Here is a 22,989-nt window from a genome sequence, read left to right as displayed (position 1 = left end):
AACAAGTTATATCAGAATGCTTCAAATGTCTATTGTCATGAGATCTCTGTGACATCCAGACTGTAAAGACCTCCAGCCCCGACACCAGCCCACATACAAAACCCCATTGGGGATGGAGGAAATGCCAGAAATAGACTTAAAAGTAAATTAGCGAGTTATCCGGATGAAAGACACCCTGGGTAGGAGCCAGGGAGGCTTGGTCACCAAACAAAGTCACCTTGAAAAGTCTCCCCTTGGGGCTCAATTGCCAAAATGAATTAAACTCGTTAGTAAAATGAATCCCCAACATCTACTCAGCCTCGTGGTTCCTGCTTCTAAGGTGCAAGTGAAAGACTAGGACAACTCCATCTTGAAACTGCAACCATCTTGTTGTTTGTGTTAAGCTAAGAATAACCCAGCACATACGTAAAACCCAGGAAATGACTTGTTTATGGTGAAACTAGCCAGAAATTGTACAGATTCCAGGAATGAAGTAGTTTGTGCGGATGTTTGTGCCAAAACCAGCCGGCCATAAAGCCCATTTCCCAGATGGCCAAACCGGTTTGGGAACGTTGACTGCTCTGGAATGTCCTCTGACCAATTTTAGAGAACCCCTATCCCCGAGCCAATCAGATTTGTCCTCGTACCCCAACACTGCTTCCACTTCTGGTTTTTTGTAACTTTGTGGTTTTTTTCCTTTAAATACCCATGTAAAACTCTGCTCGTGGCCTTCCTCCTAACCTCTGCTGTGTCGGAGTGTAGGACGAGGTCCGGGCTGCAGCTCGCCTGAATAAAGCCTTGCTTTTGCGTTTCGGAATGTCTGGCTGTTGGTGGTCTTCTTGGAGGTCTTCTAGGACTTGGGCACAACAGTTGGGGGCTCGTCCGGGATCCCCAAAGACCCCCGAGACCCCAGACCCCGAAGGTGAGAAACAGCGCTGTTAATTTCTCTTGTCCTGTCCTTTGTCTAAGTGTGTGGGTTTTTTTACTTTCATTTTCTCTTGAATATGGCCGTTCTGGTTTGTTTTATTTTTGTTAGGGATTGTCAGAGCAGACGTGCTCATATGACAGCTCTGGAGGAATTGGGAGACGTCTCAGACCCTCCACCCTTGATGGGGGACCCCTGGAACCCCGCCTTGATACTTGTAGGGCACAAATCAGTCCAGTTTCTAGCCGGACTGGGAGATCTGACTGGGAGAGTCTCCTCACTGAGGCTCAACCCGCCCACCTTGAACTTGGGTCCATTCCTTCTGCACCACCGCAGGAGGTTGGGGGCCGACTTGGGAGATCTCCAACTCGTACTAGTAACTTGTAACTTGTCTTTCTCAGGCCTGTGTGTTTGGTACCTTTTCTGTTGTTGTAATTGTTGTGTTTTTCGTAGCTATCTGGATTGAACACCTGACGAGAGCTATAGGTAATGTACCATCTAGCCCCCTAGACTTGACCCTAGCCCACTGGACGGACCCCCCCAAGTACTCCAAAGTCAGCCCAAGCCACCCGCAGGTGGCGGGGAGTGACCCCACTGTGCAGCGCTGTCTCTGCATTATTTGTGAATCTGACAGTCTCTTTTGTGTCAAACCTGCATAACCTGTTTTGTTACCTTGTCCTGTGTTTGTTGGCGCCGTCAGTTTATAAATTAGTAGATTGTTTATGGCATATTAATTCCTTTATGTGTTTTTTATGTGGTCTGTGTGTAACTGTGTCTAACCTCTCTCCACACTGGCGGGAGAAATTCCTCCTAGGCATGGGGACTAAGCTGAGAATGTGGCAAACAGAAGACTTCCAGGGGTGACTCCTTCTCTTTCTCTTTATGTCCCCAGAAGAATTTTCCTCCCTACCTTTTCTTAGCAGCGTTGCTTCTCCAGATTTGTCAAACTGCTTTTACTCTCGCCACTTTTGTATGTTTGTCTGGTTTATATAAAATGCTCTGAGAAGTCTAAATGATGTGGTTAATTGGACTTTGATGTAAGAGAAAGTGAAATCGAAAGCAGAAGGGCCTAGGATGAGAGTGAGTACTGAGGAGACTAGGTCTGGTGGTAAATTAGAAAAGAAAGTAATAGTAAATCCAATTACATACTAAAAAAGATTATGTTGCAGAAAAAAAAAAAACTGTCTGGTCTAGACTGTTCTTCCCTGTTTTTTGTATCTCCTGACTGTGACGGACGTAATAGGACATATTCCCTCTACCCCCTTGGATTTATGTTTAGCTCATTTGAAAGATGTACAGGTGACAGCTCACAATCAGAGTGTGAGTGTCCGCAAAAAGAACTCTGGGTGACCCCCACCCAGCCTTCTTCAGCAGAAAATTATTTGGTGTGCTAAAATGTTTTGCTAAAATTATCAAGCCCTGGAAAATGAGGCTGGAGAATGCTGAAATCATTTGTTAAAAGCTTTGTCTTAAAATTTGGGTGTTGCAGGGGTAAGATTGGCAAAAATACCTCCTGCCACTTGAAAATGTACAGCTGATGTTTATTTTGCGCACTTTAAGATCTTTTGAATATGTGTGTGTGTGTGTGTATGTGTGAGTGTGAACATGTACAAGACTGTTAGCATGATGTATAATTGAGTGAGTTTAAGTTTAAATTCAAATGGTCATTAAGTTTGGGCGTTACCAAATGCTTTAAAGGATTATTGCATTGTTTTAAAGAGAAACTATAGTTAAAGAAAATGTTTCATTAATTTAAAAAAAAAGAAATCAAGGTTAAGTGTCAGAAATTTTGATGTAAAGGTTTATCACTGTTAAAAAAAAGAAAAAATTGCTTGGGTTTCTCAGTCAGAGACAAATAGGAAAAAAAAAAAAAAAAAAAAAAACCAAAAAACCTAGGATGGGCCTGTATGCCTATCCACAGGAGTGAGGGGTGGTCTGGCAACAGTGCAGCTTAGCCAGCCCACGTGGTGGCACAGGCCCTGGAGGGAATCCACGTAGTGGGACAGCCAAAAGGGGGTGTCCTTTCATGGTGGAAGAGGACAAGCCGGCACCAAGACAGTTCATCAAGGTCTGAGGAGTAGGATGACGATAGGCTGTTTGGTAGGACTGCCCCTTGAGGTACTAAGAATTAGAAAAGTTTTTAAATGGTTAAAAAGTATATTTATCTGATGTAATTTGATTCCTGTGCTATTTTTGTAATTCGGATGTATTGAAAAAGCAAAGATGCTGAGACTGGATTTCATGTGTTTGTAATTTTGGTGACTGTTTTAACGCTGTTAAAAGTACTTTTGTTACAATTGTTTTGGATATCAGTTTAATGATTCAGGTACTGAATTTTATGTGATGTAATAATAAGACTCGTAACTATCTTAAGTTACATATAATGAGGCAAGTATAGAAGTAAACTCTCATTAACTCTCTGTATGTAGGAAGAAATGGCAAAATGGGCTAACATTCCTCACTACTTTATTGGAAAGCTGAATGGATAACTATTTCTAATTTTGTAATTGTAATTCTTGCATTAAGGAAAAATTGTCATTTTAGCCCAAAGGTCTTCATGCCATGTGGTAACTGGGACTAAAGAAAGAAAAAAAAGGAAAAAAGGCTCTTTTAAAACGGGCAGCCCAAAGGCAAAGGGCAGTACCGGTTTCAGAATGCCTCTAAGCTTCAGAGTTTTTCCAATGCAGATAAGCGCTAAAGTGTTGGTGTTAAACAGAGGTTAGTAAAAGGCCTTGAAAATCAAGAATGCATTTCTAGATAAGAAACCTGGAAGTAAAATTGTCCTAAATGATTATTGCAAAGTGAGAAAAGGAGAATTATAGCTACCAAAATGTTTAATTGCCATTCCAGTTTCTCTGTAGTCTTCTTGTAACCATTTCCAGCAGGCCCACAGAGAAGGACAGATCATCCCTACAAGTTTGTCAAGATCTAACACTGGCCCTTAATAAGCTCCAGGTAGGAGTATGCTTAAAAACTATTTCTGTGTGGACCACCTTGTTGCTTTAATTGGAGTAAAGTGGCCTCTTGTAAGACTCACTGATCTGAAATCTGCTGTTCGAAGCCAGCCCAGGCATGAAAAGGTCCCTGTGGGAGTCTTCGTGTCCAGCTGACCAGCAAAAGTGCTGGAAATAGTCATGAGTTGCTTTGAGGCGCAAAGTGGTAAGGTGCTAGCCTTGAGCTGGAGAGCTGAGGGACAGCACTCAGGCCCTGAGTCGAAGTCCAGTGATGGACCAAGAGAAATGACAAAGGTGCATTTATACCAGCATGGAAAAGTTACTCCTGGGAAAGAGTGATTGCGCATCCAGAGGCAGTAAGCCACTGCTTGGATGGCAGAAAGAGTGTCAGATCCTAGAGTCACTCCTGTTTGGCCTTTCAAAAGTTAATCAGAGCCGGGAGGTCCTAGAAGAATAGTTCGTAAGCATGCCTTTTATTGTCCATGTCTATCTACTTTGTAACTGGACAGGGACTTGCCAGTCATCTGTGGTAGCGGGTAGTAAAGCTAAGATTGTCAAATGGGGGAATAGTTTAAAATCCCAACCCCCTGCATCTGCTCAAAGCCCTAACTGGCAGTGAAAATTCTGAGTTGGCATATCTGTTCAAGAAAGGAAACTTGTGGGCTGGGGATATAGCCTAGTGGCAAGAGTGCCTGCCTCGGATACACGAGGCCCTAGGTTCGATTCCCCAGCACCACATATACAGAAAACAGCCAGAAGCGGCGCTGTGGCTCAAGTGGCAGCGTGCTAGCCTTGAGCAGGAAGAAGCCAGGGACAGTGCTCAGGCCCTGAGTCCAAGGCCCAGGACTGGCCAAAAAAAAAAAAAAAAGAAAGGAAACTTGTGGACCTGAAATTAATTTAGGCATTGTTAGGTTATCAGAGATCCGTTTCCCCAGCCAGTCAGAAAAAAAAAGCTTTTACAAACTAGAATGTTAAAAGGCTACACTGCGGTAGCCCCAAAAGTCTGTATATTTAAGTTGAAGTTAAATGTTGAATGTAATTTCCAGTTTGGAGTAAAGCTCCTACTGGACATCTGACCCTGCAGCCCCTTGGTAAAGTAGACTAAGGCTATAGGTCCCTGGCTAGGTAAGGCCAACGCCCCTGAGTCAGCCTGAAGAAGTTACAGAAGATGGATGATCTTCGCCCATCAGCCCCCCTTTTAGGACCAAGGGACCAGAGTTGTTTTTGGGAAGATGAGACAGGATAAACTAGGGGCATGGAAAACAGAGGTAACAGTGTACAGAAACTGCACTTGTGAAAAATGGTTACAGGCCAAACCTTCTATGTTGGTTAAAAAACAAAAAACAAAACCCTAGCCTTGTTGGAAATATTTGATTTAAACTTATTGCCCTGGCAAAATGACCCAAGGGCCATTGATTGCCTAAAGCTGTCTTGACATTCAGTGATGTGCCAGCCTACAAAAGCTAGTGTGCTTAAGAAGGAATCAGGAAAATACAAGGAAATTTGACTGAAGTTATGCCTTAGGTTAACTTAGGTTAAGCTATCAAGGACAGTCTTACAGTCATCCAAAAGAATCTACATCTTCATCCAGTGTAGCCCTATCTTGGTAAACAAATGGGACTCTTATCACAAGCAGCTGATTTCTGTTGTAAAGTACTTTGGATCTGCTGAAACTAAAATTTCAGGGGACATTCTTGAGTTGAGAGGAGTTAACTAACTCTATTAAGAAAATTGGATATTGTAAGAAATTTTCAAGCAGACTGGCCTGCTGCTAAATTCAAAGCATGTATGACAGGCTGGAGAGTCACTTCCAGGAAATGCCTGGGGTGGGAGGTGTGTCCAAGAGTATTAAAATGTGTCCAGATGGATTAGGGTGTGACCTCAGAAGAAAGGGAGGTAACTGCCATCAGGTTTGCCAGGTACCAAGGTAACTGGACAGAGATTTAAACTGCTGGGGCATCTTCATGGAGCCCTCCTGGGGGTGGATCTTGCAGATGCCACCGGCCAACCTTAGACACTTAGAGGCACTGGAAACTGGAGAAATCCACTCTAAAATAGTAACTCATGATAGTTGGCTCTGGTCTGGCTTTTTAGGAGCAGCAGTCCCCATCAGGCTGACCCTTGCCCCACCTTTGTTTTCCCCAACAGCCTGTGGGTAGAGTCACAGTAAATTGCCTTGATGTAGTTGAGATAAACCGGATTCTACAAACTAGGGGAAAATAAAATGTAGACAGTTTAAAACTCTAGAAGCAAAGAAGCCCCAGAAACTGTAAAGAGGAAAGTTAGTATAGCAAACCTTGGAGAATAAGAAAGGGATTTAAAAAGTCAAGTGTCACAGAATGTTCCAGTAAGTTGCTGCTGGCATGAGGAAGTAAAAGATGGTGTGAGTGGGGATATGTTACATTTTAAACTGTATAAGGAAAGACTTTAGAAAGAGAATTAGGGAAGCAAAAACGTTTCCTTTAGATGAAACAGTTTTGGTATGTTAAAAGTAAGAATGACAATCCCTGGAAAGTTTGAGTATGTAGCAAATGATATCAATATGTCTTAAAATTAGAGTTTATGAGTAAAGTTGGTATACAATCAAATTGGCAATAATATAAATAGGGAAATAGGGTCAGAATTGGGGCTTCGGCGTGAAACTATCTGTAGCTGCATCTGCAGGGCTAAGGGACTTGTGTGATGTCATCTAAATGTTAACCAGAAAAATCTCATGTATCTTTAACTGCTTGATTCCCTCACTGAGATGGTTTTGTATGTAAAGCCTGGATTTGCTCATGTGTAGCCTTAGAATCAGATTTGGGATCCCCTCCCATAATTCCTAACTTGCAATTGCATTTGTTATGAGCCTTTATCCCTCCTCAGAGCCCTATAACAGGCCCACCAAGCGATCTGGCCCAAGCTAAAAGGCCCTTTATGAGACTGGACCTCCTTCTGAGCCATACCCGCTACCAACTGAGTAAAGTACCACTGACAAGGGAACCTGGAACCACGTTGGAAGGGACCTTACATCCTGCTGCTGACAACTCCCACCACACTCAGGGCGGACAGAACTACAACCTGGATTCTCTTTACCCACGCCATAAAAATGACTGGAGCCAGTGGACCCATTCACAGTGAGAGAAAACATTCTACCCCGGTGGCGGATTAGCCACAACAGAGGCCGTGTACCAAAAGATGGACTTGGCTAACTTTACCTTGCTAGGCCTGCTATGTATGGTTGGTGCTTTGGTAGCTAGGGAGAGAGGCTAGACTCCCATAAACCCTACCTATGGGTGGTCCGGCAGCTTGGGATGATAGAATAGTGGGCACCAGAATTTAGATATCTTCCCCGGCCTCCAGCCCGTGCTACTGTAACTCCCCTGGCCACTATTATTGCTCTTACTGGAGTCGTGAGATCATGGCCCCATTGTAAAAAAGGAAGAGGAAATTATTCCCCATGGCTTACTACCTTAATATCTACTTTATTGGGACAACAAAGCAGGTATATACCTCTTCCAGAGAGAGAGCAAATGGAATTTAGTTTATGGCCTGAAACACAGGATTGTGCTTCATGTCCATAAGTCCAGGGGGGAATGAAAGACTAGGACAACTCCATCTTGAAACTGCAACCATCTTGTTGTTTGTGTTAAGCTAAGAATAACCCAGCACATACGTAAAACCCAGGAAATGACTTGTTTATGGTGAAACTAGCCAGAAATTGTACAGATTCCAGGAATGAAGTAGTTTGTGCGGATGTTTGTGCCGAAACCAACCGGCCATAAAGCCCATTTCCCAGATGGCCAAACCGGTTTGGGAACGTTGACTGCTCTGGAATGTCCTCTGACCAATTTTAGAGAACCCCTAGCCCTGAGCCAATCAGATTTGCCCTCGTACCCCAACACTGCTTCCACTTCTGGTTTTTTGTAACTTTGTGGTTTTTTCCTTTAAATACCCATGTAAAACTCTGCTCGTGGCCTTCCTCCTAACCTCTGCTGTGTCGGAGTGTAGGACGAGTCCGGGCTGCAGCTCGCCTGAATAAAGCCTTGCTTTTGCATTTCGGAATGTCTGGCTCTTGGTGGTCTTCTTGGTGGTCTTCTAGGACTTGGGCACAACACAAGCTCCCAGTTGGTGGCAGACCTGGAGGTCTTTCAGGAACTGGGAGGAGGGAAGAGGGCCTCTCCTAATGGCCTGAGAGGAGTGCCTGGCACTCCGAGGGCACAGGGTGCATGATTGCTGAGTGAGTCCATGACAGTCTGCCCGGACCATGCACCTTTCCTGAGGCTCACAGTCCCAGGCCAGCCCCACGGGCTATTGCACTCACTGGGTGCCAAAGTTTCCTTATGCACACCACAAGCCTCCCCTTCCTACTGCCACCGCCTCGGTAGCTCCAGGGGCTCCAGCAAGTATAACTTGCCATAGTACTACTAGCCTTTTTAGCTGCCACTGGCCGCATGCCACAAGCACTGAAGCTCCCAGGCTCCAAACCCGCAGGAAAGGCAGTAAAGGAAATTTCGCGCCAAAGGGCGTAACCCCGCCCACAGGCATCATCACCCCAGCTCGCCCCGCCCACCCAAGAGTGCTTAACCACTCTTGGCAATGTGCGGAGACCGGCATTGATTCCCTTGGCTTGGCGCACAACTCACCGAAGTTCTCAGCAGCAGTTCCAGGTTCCAAGAGGCCGCCTAAGCAGGGTAGATACTTCCCTTCTTCCCTCGGCATATTTTTCTTTTTTTTAATTTGGAAGTTGGACTGAAAGCGTTCTGAAATGGCGAACCATACTGTGAAGGATGCTCATAGCATCCATGGCACCAACCCTCAGTATCTGGTGGAGAAGATCATTCGGACATGAATCTACGCATCTAAGTACTGGAAAGAAGAGTGCTTTGGGCTTACAGCTGAACTTGTAGTGGATAAAGCCATGGAGTTGAGGTTTGTCGGTGGCGTCTATAGTGGAAACATAAAACCAACTCCCTTTCTGTGTTTAACCTTGAAGATGCTTCAGATTCAACCTGAGAAGGATATCATTATTGAATTTATTAAAAATGAAGATTTCAAGTATGTTCGTATGTTGGGGGCACTTTACATGAGGCTGATAGGTACAGCAATTGATTGCTACAAGTATTTGGAGCTTTTGTACAATGACTATCAAAAAATCAAGAGCCAGAACCGAAATGGAGAATTTGAACTAATGCATGTAGATGAGTTCATTGATGAACTACTGCACAGTGAGAGAGTCTGTGATATTCTTCCTCGGCTACAGAAACGCTATGTGCTTGAGGAGGCTGAGCAGCTGGAACCTCGAGAGTGTTCTAGAAGACATGGATGATGTGCAATCCAGTGAAGAGGAGGAAGAAGAGGATGAGAAGCTGGAAAGAGTGCCATCCCCTGATCACCATCGGAGAAGTTACCGAGACCTAGACAAGCCCCAGCGAGCTCCTACACTGTGCTACAGGAGGAGCAGGAGTTGGTCACCCAGAAGGCGGAATTCATCACCCAAAAGAAGAAGTCCCTCTCCTCCCCGAGAAAGAGTCCAAGACGTCACCAAAGCAGGTCCCGAGATTGTAGGCACAGATCTTGCTCCAAATCTCCAGGTCATCACCATAGTCACAGACATAGGAGCCACTCAAAGTCTCCAGAAAGGTCCAAGAAGAGCCATAAGAAGAGCAGGAGAGGGAATGAGTAATAGACTCAGTTTGGTTTTAATCCAATGGGCTCCTGTGGATATGAGTTGATCTGTGAAAATGGAAAGATCAAGATCTACTCTCCAGGCAGCTATGAGAATTTTAGTTTTCTCTTACCAAGTTTTTGGTTTTTGTCATTTTCTTAAATGTAAGAGGTGCTGAGTTTTATTATCTCTTTTTCAACAGTAATCAGTCTTTGAGGGATGTTTCCTTAAGGTCAGTCTTTGACCAATCCAACTAGGACTATATTCAAGCTTGGGATAATAGGAAGGATTTGGAAATTGGAGGTATGAATGAGAAGTAACGGATGTGGCCAACCAGTGCTCCTTTCCCTGTTTGCTATTAAACTATTTGCCATTTTGCAGTAACAAAAACTGGAATGTGCTCTCAGTTAAACCCAAAATTGGGAATCACTACCAGCTTTACTGCTGTACACCTGCTTGCTTTCATGTACATTGCTGTCTGCATGTGGTTTTTGTCTTTTCAGCCCTGCTAAAACTCACATTTCTCCACAATCCTGATGGTGGGGATCAGACACTGTGCAGCTAAATAAAGACTCCTAGTCTGATTGTTAGTAACTTTGTCATGGGCTCAAGTTCCACCTGGTGGCTGGCATACTGCACCTGAAGAGCCAGACTTTGAAGTCAGGGCCCACTTTACCATGCCAACCCCACTTTACCACGTGAACCTGAGATAAGCAGGCCCTGTGGTCAAACCCAGGACAAGCTTATTAGGGCCCAGCCAGTAAAGAACTCTAACTGCTGGGAATGCTTAAGTCTAACTGCCTCCAGAATGCCTCGAGCCCTGTGCCAATCAGATTTGTACCTGTGTCCTAATCTTGCTTGCTTGAACACCTGATGGCTGTAACTGTTTTTTGCTGTAACTGTTTTTTGCCTTTATAAGCCCAGTGCAATCACAGCTCGGGGCTTCCTCCTAACCTCCGCTGTGTCGGTGGGTAGGACAAGGCCCGAGTTGCAGCTTGCCTGAATAAAGACTTGCCTTGCTTTTGCATTTTGGAACGTCTGAATTTCGGTGGCCTTCTTGGTGGTCTTCTTGTGAGTTGGCATAACACATCTTCCCCTGTTCAGTTTCAGCCACGATTTCCTGGAAACTCAAACTGATCAGAAGAAGCATGATCTCAGAAGAAGCATGGAGGCCACATAGTACTTTGCTCCAGAGAAGCATTTCCACTGAGTCTTCAGCTACCCTGCTAGAAGGTGAACAAGGCTGAGAGTGGGTGAGCAGAGCTTGCAACAGTTTCCTGGAAACATATAAAAACTGATATAAAAAGCAACTGATTAAATTCTCCCTTATAAAAATCTGGTGTCTCCCTCTGTGGGACATGCCTGGACATGTTACTTCAGAAAGTGGAAGTCAACTAGCTGGCCCCGCCTGTTTCTCAGTCCTAGGGCCATGTGTGTCTAAGATGGTGCCTGACAGTGAACCCAGAGGCGGTTCAGAGGTGGTTCTGTGGGCTGTGACAAAAAGTCTGGCCACCTCTAGGATTGTTCCCCGGCTCTTCCGCCCTTATGAACAGCTCATGCCGCCCCTTACAGTCCCTAGATAGGTGCACACACACCCTTCCCCTTCCTGCTGGTCTCTAATCTGATTAGCTCCTGTGCCTTATAAGTTACACCTGCTCCCCTCAATAAATGAGATCTTGCACTAACTTGGCTCCCAGACGAGTTCGATTGTCCTCCAATGAGGGAGGACTGGGTGCAGGCAGTCTGTTGGCTCTTTCCTTTCTTGGCTCATCTGGTCAGGGCGTGCCTTCCCCATCTCTCCCGCAGGTCAGGGGAGTGCAGGGGGCTAATAACCCCAACATCCTTCCACTGGGACATCCTAATAGATGTCATACAAAACCCTTGATGGTAATAGTATACCAATTTTAAGCTCATTAGATCACTGTGCCTGCTTCCTGAGTTTCCTGCTGTCCAGAGAGACAAGGTGCCTTCACCCACTTCTAACCAGGTTTCAGTAGAATCCAGTTCCCTCTGCCCAGGAAAGTGAAGTCCTATAACACAGCTGAACTCCCTTAACTCTTGCTCTGTGAAAATCAATCCCCAAACAGACCACTTTGTACTAACACTCTGCTTCCAAGCAAGCCAAGATTACCAAGTCTGAACACTCAGAATTGGTGGCACCGAGCATCTCAGTGCTGGAGGTAAAGAGTGGTGATAACTCCTAGGTAGTGACATGCAGCAGCACCGTGATACCATGGTACCACTGAAGAGGAAACACTTGGGCAATGGGATACACATTCATATAATACATGAACATCCATATCCAATGGTAATCATGTTTTGTCGAGTACTTGCTATGGAAATTAGTGCTGACGTGCAGGAAAGTTTGAGTGCCAATGGACTCAAGACAACCACATTTGCCAGAAGGTCTACAAGCTAGCCTTAAGTACTAACAAGTCTTAAAGCTAAAGGGTTTTAGATTCTGGATTTCAAACATAGCAGAGCTACAATAAAAAGGCCAAATACAGTGTGAGCAGGTCTCCATGATAAAGTCAGGGACCAAATAAGGAAGGATTAATAGTCAGACAAAGTCAGAGGTAGTCTGTGCAGATGAACATACAACTCTTTTCACTAAAAGCACCTAGAAATAGCAAAAGCAAGCTCCTACCTTCTACAAATGGAGAGTCATTGCTTATTGTTTGAGGGAATGCTAAACGCTTGAGGTAGAAAATTAAGATGCTTGTCATCAACATCTTTCCTCTTTGTACTGAGGTTAAATGTCTAGGGTCCATTCCCAGTGCAGCTTGAAGAGGAAAATAGAACACCAGATTCAAAAGGCTCATTTAAGAAAAATGTCGGGCTGGGGATATGGCCTAGTGGCAAGAGTGCCTGCTTCGTATACATGAGGCCCTGGGTTCGATTCCCCAGCACCACATATATAGAAAATGGCCAGAAGGGGCGCTGTGGCTCAGGTGGCAGAGTGCTAGCCATGAGCTGGAAGAAGCCAGGGACAGTGCTCATGCCCTGAGTCCAAGGCCCAGGACTGGCCAAAAAAAAAAAAAGAAAAAAAAGAAAAATGTCATGTGACCTAACATAACTAGGGAAGGACACTTTGATGTTGAATCCCATGGTTAAGGATTTCATATTCTGGAAAAGACTCCTGGAAATGGTACACACTCTTTGAAGCTTGGCTTGCATTACATTTTCTTTAGTGAAGCATGCTCAAGTGAGTAAGGAACACTAGTGAAGCACCAGTTACAATCTCAGCATTGGCCATCCCTCTGTAGGCCAAGAATGACATTAGGAGATGCTATTGAGCCAGGCTTCCTGGTGTCCATAGCAATGAGAGATTAAGATGCCTAGGACAACTTCTAGAGGCTCGGTGAATGTTATTATCATAAGACAGTAAAACTCATGGAGCCACCAGCGTGTCTTAACCACAGGGGGCCTCTGATGGCTCATGAGCCAGTTATCTTCCTAGGGAGCTGCTAACTGTATTGGTTGACTTCTAGACTAGGGCATGTACAAAATCAAGAATGGGGAGAATGGAGACAGCACATTGATAAAAAAAAATTCTCATGTGACTTCTATATCTACACCAGATCTCAGAACGTGTAAGATCCTGTTGCTCCAAGAATCTAAACTTGGTTGAATTCTTAGGGATACTACTCACTATACACCTGGAGACAAACTCTTTATACTCCTAAGCTTCCAGGATGTCAGTGGTCATTTATTACACAAACTCATATGAAGAGACTATTAGTCCCACAGGATAAGGGGCATAAAGTCACAGTTCAAAGCTGTCATTTCAGGAGATCCAAAAGGCAGAGGTGTGATAATACCAAGAATTATCTGAACCCCGAGTTTTAAAATAATTACTGAAGACCATTGCTCTCTATGTGGTATCTCCAAAATGTAGCTGCTTTTATAGGAATCTTTAGTACCAAATACTACACATGTGCTCTGAAGAGTCAGAACATATGTTCTTTTCCATCCTCCATTATAAAATACAAAGAGTTTATATCTCCATGGAAGAGACAGTGCATCATCCCAGGTTTGCCAACGTTAAACTCTTGTTCGGGTGTTGTTTGGACTATAGAGGTTGTGGATTGCTTTCATACACCATGGAACAATACCAATCTAATTGTTTCTTACTAGTGATTCCACATTAATTGGATCTGGTGAAAAAAGTGGGGGAAGAACAGCAAGTTCTTTGGCTGTCCTAGAAAAATATCTACATGCCAATTGTAACAGGGACACCTAAATTTTCTCACACTTGCTTTATCCCAATTAACTCAATTTTATGGGACAAGCGTTGTTTTCAGTTACACTGACTTTTTAGAGGACGATTTTCCCTTTCATTATCCAAACCACCCTTCTCTATATTTCCCCACGTGAGGGAACACTGTCTTTTACATCTCATTTTGTAGGGTTATCACACTCTACAAACAGGACTAAAGGGAACTTTTCAGTACAACAAAGAACTGCTCTGGAGACTAATGCCACTACATAGGGAAGAAGTCCCAAGTCATGCCCCAGCATAGACATCTAGAAACTTCTAAAGCTGGACTTTTGTTTAAAAGTCTGTCCTGTTGAAGGATGTACTTCAAGATAGTAGCGTGCATTATTTTCCTCATTTTGTACAGCAAGATAGACTTTTCTAAAACCCTGTTCTTGTTACTCATAAATCGAGTCCAGGAGACTAAAACCCCATTAGCAAGATGGAGAGGAGAAAACCTAAGCATGCAGTGCTCTCATATGAGAATTTCTGGGTTGTAGTCTCTCACGGCAATGGGGACATCTCCAAGGCAGAAAGCAAAGTTCTGCATCTTGCTTCGCTCCTCCCCTACTATGGAAAAAGGAATATGAAATATGGTGTGGTATGTTCATTTGATGTAGACAAGACAGCTAACCCTTGAAAAAAATCATTGCTCCAGCACATCTAGGTTATGTGGAAGGCCTTCTGTATTAATGAGTCTCCTCTTAACCAAAGAAAAATAGAGCTGCAGAATACTCAGGCTGTGATATGAGACATTTCACCATAAGTCTGTGTAATTCAAGAAAATTAGTGATGTCCTGAGCCATACACAGGAGACATTAACAAGTGATGAGCAAGTCATGCTCTTTGCCTAGTTTGTGAGCTGTATGTCTGATAGACTCAGTGCCTCACTTTGGATCGCAAGTGGATATGACTAGAACTGGCCCTGAAGTGAGGGACAGAGTCGTGAAAAAAGGGTGAGCTCAGCAGTATCATTCAAAATGGACACAGTATATCCAGGATGGAGAATAAGGTAGTTCAGAGAGCAAATATAAGCAGGTGAGGGCAGATATCACCTGCCTTCTCCCATTATCACTTCATTCCTATCACCAGAGAAACACTTTTCACATTTAACCAACGAGAGAAAACAGCTCATTATCTAATTCAGAGGTTTCAGCTTAGAGACACTGTTGTGACATTACAGTCCAACAGAGAACAACCCAGAATACTGACTGCTAAGAGAAGTTAGGAAACTCTGTCCTAATGTCTAGTTGATTTTGGAAGAGATGACTCAAGTCACTTGAAAATTTGTAGGTAATTATGCCTGACAGGAAGGAGATTGATGCTTAGATGCAGAGAGATCTCTCAAGAGTCATGGGGGAGCTATATTAAGACATTACAAAAATTGGTCTGTATGCCAGGACTCAGGACACCCAAGAGCAACAGATTCTTGTCCATCTAAAGTCCAAATCTTTGGATACATAATGATTCAGATGGCTGTCAGGGTGGCACGAATGAGAGGCTACACGAACTTTCTCACCCAGACCTGTCCATCTGCCTAGTCTACATGCACCAAAATTTGTATCTTGATAATGAACTTGATTATCATTCCTTAAGATAATTTGACCAGGCGTTTTGGGGACAAGTTCAATAGCAGATTCTTGTTTACCCTGGAAGGAAGAGCTATTTGTCTGCATTAGGGATTTGTGCAGAGTACTGCCTTGGTACTCTTGCCAATAAGTTCAGCTAAAGAGCATCTTTTTAAGTTGTCTGTCTTAGACTAAGAAATCCATTTGATTGTGACGCATCAGATGGTGTTTGACTAAGGGAGCTGCTGTTCCTACCAGATTACCAGAAATAGGTAAACAAGTTGGCTAGATGCTATAATTCTCTTAAAATATACCAATGAACCAACCTTGGTAGTCCTGTGATATTGGCACAGTCCTTTAGAAAAAGGTACACATGGCTGTCATGGTGTCCAGGCCTCAAATGGTCATTGTAGAAACTGTAGATTTCATTTGTCTTCCTGGATGACCCAAAGTTCTAGTTCCTTGAAGGGGAAGAATGTCTCTACTAGGATCTGACCTTACAGTGGGAACTGCAGGCAAAGGAAGATTGGCAGGAATAACTCTTTACTATATTAGGCTTGCCACTGTATCATGGCAATACGTCAGAAAAAACACATGAAACACTTGGGGTGGGTCCTCATATTGGACAACTGGGTAGATGATCCTCATTACCTAATCAGTCAACTTTAGCACTGTGAGAAACCTGTAGCATATGCCATTGGGTTACCTCTATAGGCAAGTAACCTAGACCAACAGAACTTCTGACAGAAGATAAATGGAAAGGTAGAATAGGTTGAAAATGAGTATTAACTATCACAAGATTAAATTTCATCAGCAGGCAATGTTTATGTGTACCATTCACCCCTCTTGTGGCATGTTTTGGTTTTCCCATTTCCATGTTCTAGACTCAAGCATGTGACAGGTCATTTCAGTCTCAAACTACAGTTGTCTAGTGATACTAAGTAAGTTGAAGTCCATGGACCTTCACAACCCCATTTCCAATTTTTTAGAAAAATGAATGTCAGTCAGCTTCCTAGGTCTGTTCCCTAGGTCTATTAGGTTACAAAATGTAATACTGAAATAGAATTAAATGAAAAACAAAGCATAGGTTTTTGACGTGATGTTTAATCATTTTCACGTCAAAAGTGGAAGCATTGGTACCACCATAATGGTTTAGCAATGGGATTCTGATGACTTTAGATTTTTACTGTGCATGTATAGGGTGCTGCTTAAGTCTTTCTTTATACAACACTTTCTCTTACTTGCTTTTCCTTCAGATTGGTCTGAAGTAGAATCATCGTTGGTTCAGAGCATGTAGCACACCACCTACTGATATTTGTTTTTTTGTTTTTTTGTTTTTTTTTTGCCAGTCCTGGGCCTTGGACTCAGGGCATGAACACTGTCCCTGACTTCTTTTTGCTCAAGGCTAGCACTCTGCCACTTGAGCCACAATGCCACTTCTGGCCATTTTCTATATATGTGGTGCTGGGGAATTGAACCCAGGGCTTCATGTATACCAGACAGTCTTGCCACTAGGCCATATTCCCAGCCCAACCTACTGATATTTGGGTTTGGATCATGGAAGAGTTTCTCTGCTCTCATCAGTACAAATCTAGTTAAGAGACAAAACCATCATGAGCCAAGACTTGACTTTCCAATGTTTCCTGCAGAAGCATTAAAGCCTCTTGGTTCATATTAGAAACCTAATAGATTAAATGAGCCAAGGACAAATTCAACTTTGAGTAGAAAAACTTAACATTCTTCTATCTTTGCATCCTTATTTAGAATCTCTGAAGTCTGATTTTAATCAGCCTTCTGATACAATCACAGTCTCAAATTTACTGAACGGAATGCCCGAATCTCACCCATTAGCCCATTTTAAGCAAATAGTGCCTGCTCTAGAAAGGAATCAAGTCAAATAGGGTGCCAGAAATTCTCAAGAAGATAATGCTGATGCAGTCACCAGAACTAAGTTATCTAGGCACAGAAATAGTATCACTGACTTTTCCCACAATTAGGCACTTTAAGATGAGAAATGATACATGAAAACTTGAGATACTCCCTTCAAGCCGTATCTTTTGGTTTCCCTCTTGTAACCATGAACTAAAACCATGAACTAAAAGCAATAAAAGTCTAGACATTCTCCAAGTATGAGTCTTCAAGCACAGAACTTCATGCTTTAGAAGGTGATGCCATTATGACCATGGAGTACCAGTGTGGTTTATGAGTCTTAGCATGTTTCTCCAGTCAACACCATGTGACCACTGGGATAAAAGTTGATGGCATTTAGTTTTATTCTCTTCTGCAGAAATTTTGGTCTTCTCCTTTACCAGGGTCAAGAGACAGTCCCTTCCAACTGGAAGCTATCTTCCTGCCAAATGTTTTCTTTCTGTAAGGTCTACCTTGCTGGGAACAAGATTAATGTGACCCAGTGCTAGCCAATGTTGGCGATTTGACTCCTGTCCACACATGGCTATTAGATTGATCACGAGTGCCATTTCAAGTTCAGTTAATCTTGACATCATTTGACTTCCTGCTTGAGAGGCTGTTTAGCCCTGTGGTTCTTGCTTTCCAACTCTTTACTCAAGAAATTGACACGTCCGTAAGTCATTGTTTCCAAGTTAACCAAGAAGGTTTAAGAATATTGGGCTAGAAATTGTTTTAGATGTAGCAAGCTATAAGTGTCCAGGGGGGATTTCCCCAAAAGTCATTCTCTATAAAAAATGGAGATGTTAGGCAATGAAAGCATGGATTTATTCAAAAGTATCCATTCAGGAAATGCTGTTGGTATCTCGTAGACCCTTCCCATTGTTCCTGGAATATTTTTATCAAGTTTGTCTCATCCTAGACAGTGAATTCCAGCTGTTGTGAGAAAAGGTCTAAGATTGAAACAATACCTCAGTCCAATAGGTGAACCTATGAAGATCACCTTTTTAATCTTATTTAGAAGTATGTAAGATGATGTTATGAGGACTTAACTCATTTCTGAGTTAAGTCCCATTCTCATCTTAGATGAAAAGTTGAATGTTTTATTATTTTCTTCTGACCTAACTTCTTGGGCTAGATCTTCCAACAAACACTGTCCTTTAAGGCATTACCTTCAAGTGTTTGGATAAACCAAAACTAAGCCCAAATCAGAATTCAATAAAATGGAGTTTAATAAACAGCTTTAGTTAATCGGCTTCTACGTGTTGAGACTGAAATCAGATGCCCAGGTAAAAATGATATAATCCACAACATTCCTATCCTTAGAACTATTTGACCTCAATTCTGACTTATAAGCCCTTCAATTTACCTTAACATTTTCACCTCAGGTTCAAAACTAGCCAGGCTTCCTTCATGTAGGGTTTCCAGAAATGGAGGAAAATGTTCTACAATATTCAGACCATGATCAGTAAAGGAGACTCCCTACCTTGAAGGACAGAGTGGCAGTATTCTACCTATATCTTCTCAGATCCATCTGTCATTTCAACGTGACTCAGATTTCCATACATATCATATTCCATTAGCCTGAAAACCAGTTAACCCCAGCCCATGGAAACTTCAAAATAAATTTCAGTAAAGTCCATTGACCACACAGCTACCCCTTTCTCTTAACTTCAGTTATCTCTGGCCTCAAGAAATTGGTTGCCTTATCTGGTTGTAGGCTTTAGATTTTTTTTCCTGTGGATTGATTTAAGCTGTTAGCTTATCTGCAGAAAAAAATCAGTTCAAGCTGCTTAGTTAAGTGTCCAGAGATACCTGGATACCAATATAAGGAAGCAACTATTGTTTATTCAAGAGACTCCCAAGTCCACTGGGAGCTAACATCAACCCCAGATATCAATCAGTACATGGAAGTATTCAGGAGATCTGGATAGGAAGGAACCAACTCAAAGCACTTACTATTTAGCTATGGATGTCAAAGGAGAATTCTGGGTGTGATGGCCAACATTTGTTCACTCGAGCCATGTGTCTGCTCACTATTAATAGCTCAGTTGTTCAGCCTGGGCCATCGAATCAATCAAGTAGCATTCTGCCTGTGGGAGAAATGTCCTACTAATAGTTGCCTTGTTCCCAGGCATGCTAGAAAACTTGCTCATTCTTTTTGGCTGACCTCATTAATGGCAAGTTCATGAAGTCATTCTCTCACCCACCCTACCCAGGCCTAACAGTCCCATCATTCATAAACCACCTGTTGCAAACAGATGAAAGCATTTGTTAATATATGATACTTTTAAATGGGCTTTGGCCAATGAAATCAGAAACACCCAAATCATCCCCTGGGAATTCTACTTATAGGATTTCTATGCTGGGCTATTATTCCAAATTCACACAAAATGACAAAGCCATAAAGAATTTAAGTACTAATTTAGATACATAGAACTTACAAGTCAATTAGCTGGAGAAGTTAGATTGTAAGGCTTTGACTCAGGACATCTGAACTTGGGATTTTTAGTTGAGGCCTTAACTGCTATGGGGATATAGCATGGAGAGCCACAATTCATAGAAAGGAATAGGTCACAAGTAAGTTCATGGAGTGCTAAACAAAGCTACGCAATGAAGGATGTGGCTGAAGCCTAGAGGGAAGCAGATACTGAAGCTGACAAGGAGTGATTACCTGATACCTTGTGGTATCTTGGCCTGGTAATGGAGTCCTTCTGCTACCCAACAGCAAGCAAAAGCTTTCTTAAGCAGACCTCAGACCTGCATTAACCATTCCACCCCAAGCCCACTTCTGCTGGTTCTGAGAGCTATTCCATTTAGATGACAGCATTGCAGTCAGCCTAGGCTGGAATAATTTTTCAAAAATGCATTCAGTTATGCCAATTCTAGTGCAATAGTCTTATTAATTTCATTTTGTTGCTATCAAGTACATGCACACCCCCAGCACCACCACAGAATGCTGCTGTGTTGTAAGTCAATAGAAGATGGCATGGTTTTGACAGTGGAGCCAGTCTTGTCATAAAAATACACACTTCACAGGTTTGCCTTCATTTTCAACCCCATTCCATCTGGGAGAGATTAAAAGACCAGACAGTGTCTTATGTACCACAACCTCAAGGAATTACCATTCCAAGCTCAAAGGACATGTTGAATTCCAAGCGAAATAGCCTTAATATGCATTTCACTAAGCCTAACCTTGGAAGCACCTCTTACTTTGCATAAACTAGCCCTTCACTACAGAGCTTAAAACATTTCCTCATGAATCTTACAGCCACCCTGGTGAGAAGCTGGTCATTACTCTTGACCACATGCATATCTATAGGCTCTTTACATCAATCCTGAAAAGTTATTCCAACACTGCCACTGTGTTTGTGCCCAAAAGCTAGTGTTTGAGACCTTTCCAAAATGAATATTGAGCATGTGCCCAAGACTAAGAATTCCTTCAACTTTAGAAGATACCCAAACAGCTTGGTTGGTTGCTATCTAGTAATGGCCCCAACTTAATCTTTTGCTCAGTTGATTAGGGCTGCTTCTCTTATGGTAGTTTATATACAACGGAGCTTTCTGCATCAGAAGGTCACAGTCCTCCAGTGGGTCTTAAAAGTCCAAGGCAGCCATGGGGCTGCTCCTGTGTGCTTCTGGCAGGGATAGGGCATAGGGCAGGGATTTTCACGATTTTCTGTTCTTATGTGCATAAACTGAGCTTTTTCAGTTTCCATGACTCTCAGCTTGTTCACATTTGTTGTAGATCACTTGGGGAAAACTGTATGCTCCTGCAGAACTCTATGCTAGGGCCCCAAATTTCTACTTGGCTAGAGAAAGCTGGGGCAATTATTGTTTGGCTGCCATCTTTCTTCTTCCTCTAATATGGTTGATCATATGAACATAATATTCAAGGCAAGTATGCAATGAGCATAGAATTTCATATATACATCAAAAAAGAGGAATATTCAACCTCATTGTCACATGACAATTTATTTCCTTCCTTTGCAAATAGTGAATGATGCTTCATTGGGTATAGGTACTACATTTTGTTTAGGCTCTAATCCACTAATGGCATCTTTAAAATTTTAAAGGACATCAAGTAACCTATAATAGAAAATAGCCCTTCAAATATTTCTCCGTTTTATTTTTCTAAATCTTTTGTAATAAACTTTCCTATTATATTTTTGGGCAGATGTTTAATCTAGTATCAGAATTCCTCAAAACAAGCCCAGAAAGTGCCCTCTTTATCAGTAAGATAATATACAAACAGACATAGAAATATAAGTGGTTTGCTGCTGTAAGTAGCAGCAATGGGTCAAATTCACAAGCATTAACTCTTGGTTACAGTGATTTTTATACCATGTCCACCAGATTCCAAGTTTCTATACATTCCAAGACACCCCAGAACTCTAAAAATACCACAAAACCTCCTTGAAACCTACTTAACATGGAATAAGTAGGCATTACTACCACCTGAGTGCAAGTTAATACTACAGGCCATAGTTACTACTCAATGTCCACATAAATTTCAATAGGTGCAGTAGATTATGCTCCATACTTAGTTGCCTGGAATCTTGAGGTTTTGCTAAGATAGGCTTTTGACAGTAAGAAGCTAAAAAGCAGATCTCATTCCTCTAAGATTTTTGTCTTAGGGCTCTAAGGCTGGTAAACTAAAATCAAGAGTCACAAATTGAAGCAAATACTTAGACACTTAAAATCGGTCTGCATTCATCAAGTTAACAGAGTTTTCTTGCAACAGACATGTCATAAGTACCGGCAGCAGGCTACTAGAACTCATATAGCATTGAATACAACAATCATTTATCAATGACCTGTTTGTACAAGGAGCTGTTAGGCATGTGGAAAAGTTAAAAGTTAAAGCAAGTCATCTTAAGACTGGTCCAGGAAGGATGACAAGGCTGATGCTCCTATTCTGGTGGCAGCTAATATATAAGCATCCATTCCAGATTAACATTCTCATGTGCTTCCCCTAGGTAATGCTTCATGCAACCACAACATCTGTTCTCTACTTGCATATGTAGTTCCATAGATTTCTTTTCCTAACGTATGCCAAACCAGAAAATGGAAGACACGCAGAATGGAAGATATGCAACAGGGACAGTTCACTTGACCCACTGATCAAGTGTACTGATTTAGTAGGCCAGAAACTACACATGAAACAACTTGTATGAGTTCACACAATTACAGGCGATTTCAAACTTGTTTCATTGGTGTTGACAGTACATACATAGCTCATCCCATTACAATCATTATGGTTTGTCTGTGAAGTTTCTCTGGTTGATCTCTCAGATGAACTAAAGATGCATAAAAAGGACCTGTAATGTCCAACAATGCTCCCCCACCCTCTGACAGGAACCTATGTCCATTTCCTTGGGTGACCGCACAGCTGCAGAAGGGAATATAGACTTGTAGAGAGCCTTGACTACCGCTGTTTTTCAAGGGGATCTCAAGCTAGTAATCCCCTTGATAGAATGATGAACAAAAGGTTGTTTGTACCAAGTAATGAGGGCCCTCCTGGTGGCTCAACATTTATCTATGAAACCACTGTGGTCATTTTCCTAGTCCCCAAGTACCTGATCAGGATAAAAGTACACTTTGAGAACTTTCAAATAAAAGTCAACATGGTAGGAATACCAAGCAGAATCCCCTTAGCATTTTCGTCTTTCCTTCCAGAGCCAAGAATACATCTGATGGTATTCACATGGAATAGAGAAAATGGCCCAGGTGCCTAGTCTCTGACTTACTAG

At 42.5% G+C, this 22,989-nt stretch overlaps 1 pseudogene; it reads left to right on the top strand.

Annotated features, from left to right (window-relative positions):
• The first annotated feature begins 8,605 nt into the window (after positions 1 to 8,605).
• LOC125367178 lies at positions 8,606 to 9,872 on the top strand (annotated as a pseudogene).
• Positions 9,873 to 22,989: the final 13,117 nt, after the last annotated feature.

Source organism: Perognathus longimembris, chromosome 18 (assembly GCF_023159225.1).
Source record: "Perognathus longimembris pacificus isolate PPM17 chromosome 18, ASM2315922v1, whole genome shotgun sequence".
NCBI lineage: Eukaryota > Metazoa > Chordata > Mammalia > Rodentia > Heteromyidae > Perognathus > Perognathus longimembris.
The sequence above is the reverse complement of the archived record's forward strand: the minus strand, read 5'-3'. Positions and strand labels throughout refer to the sequence as shown.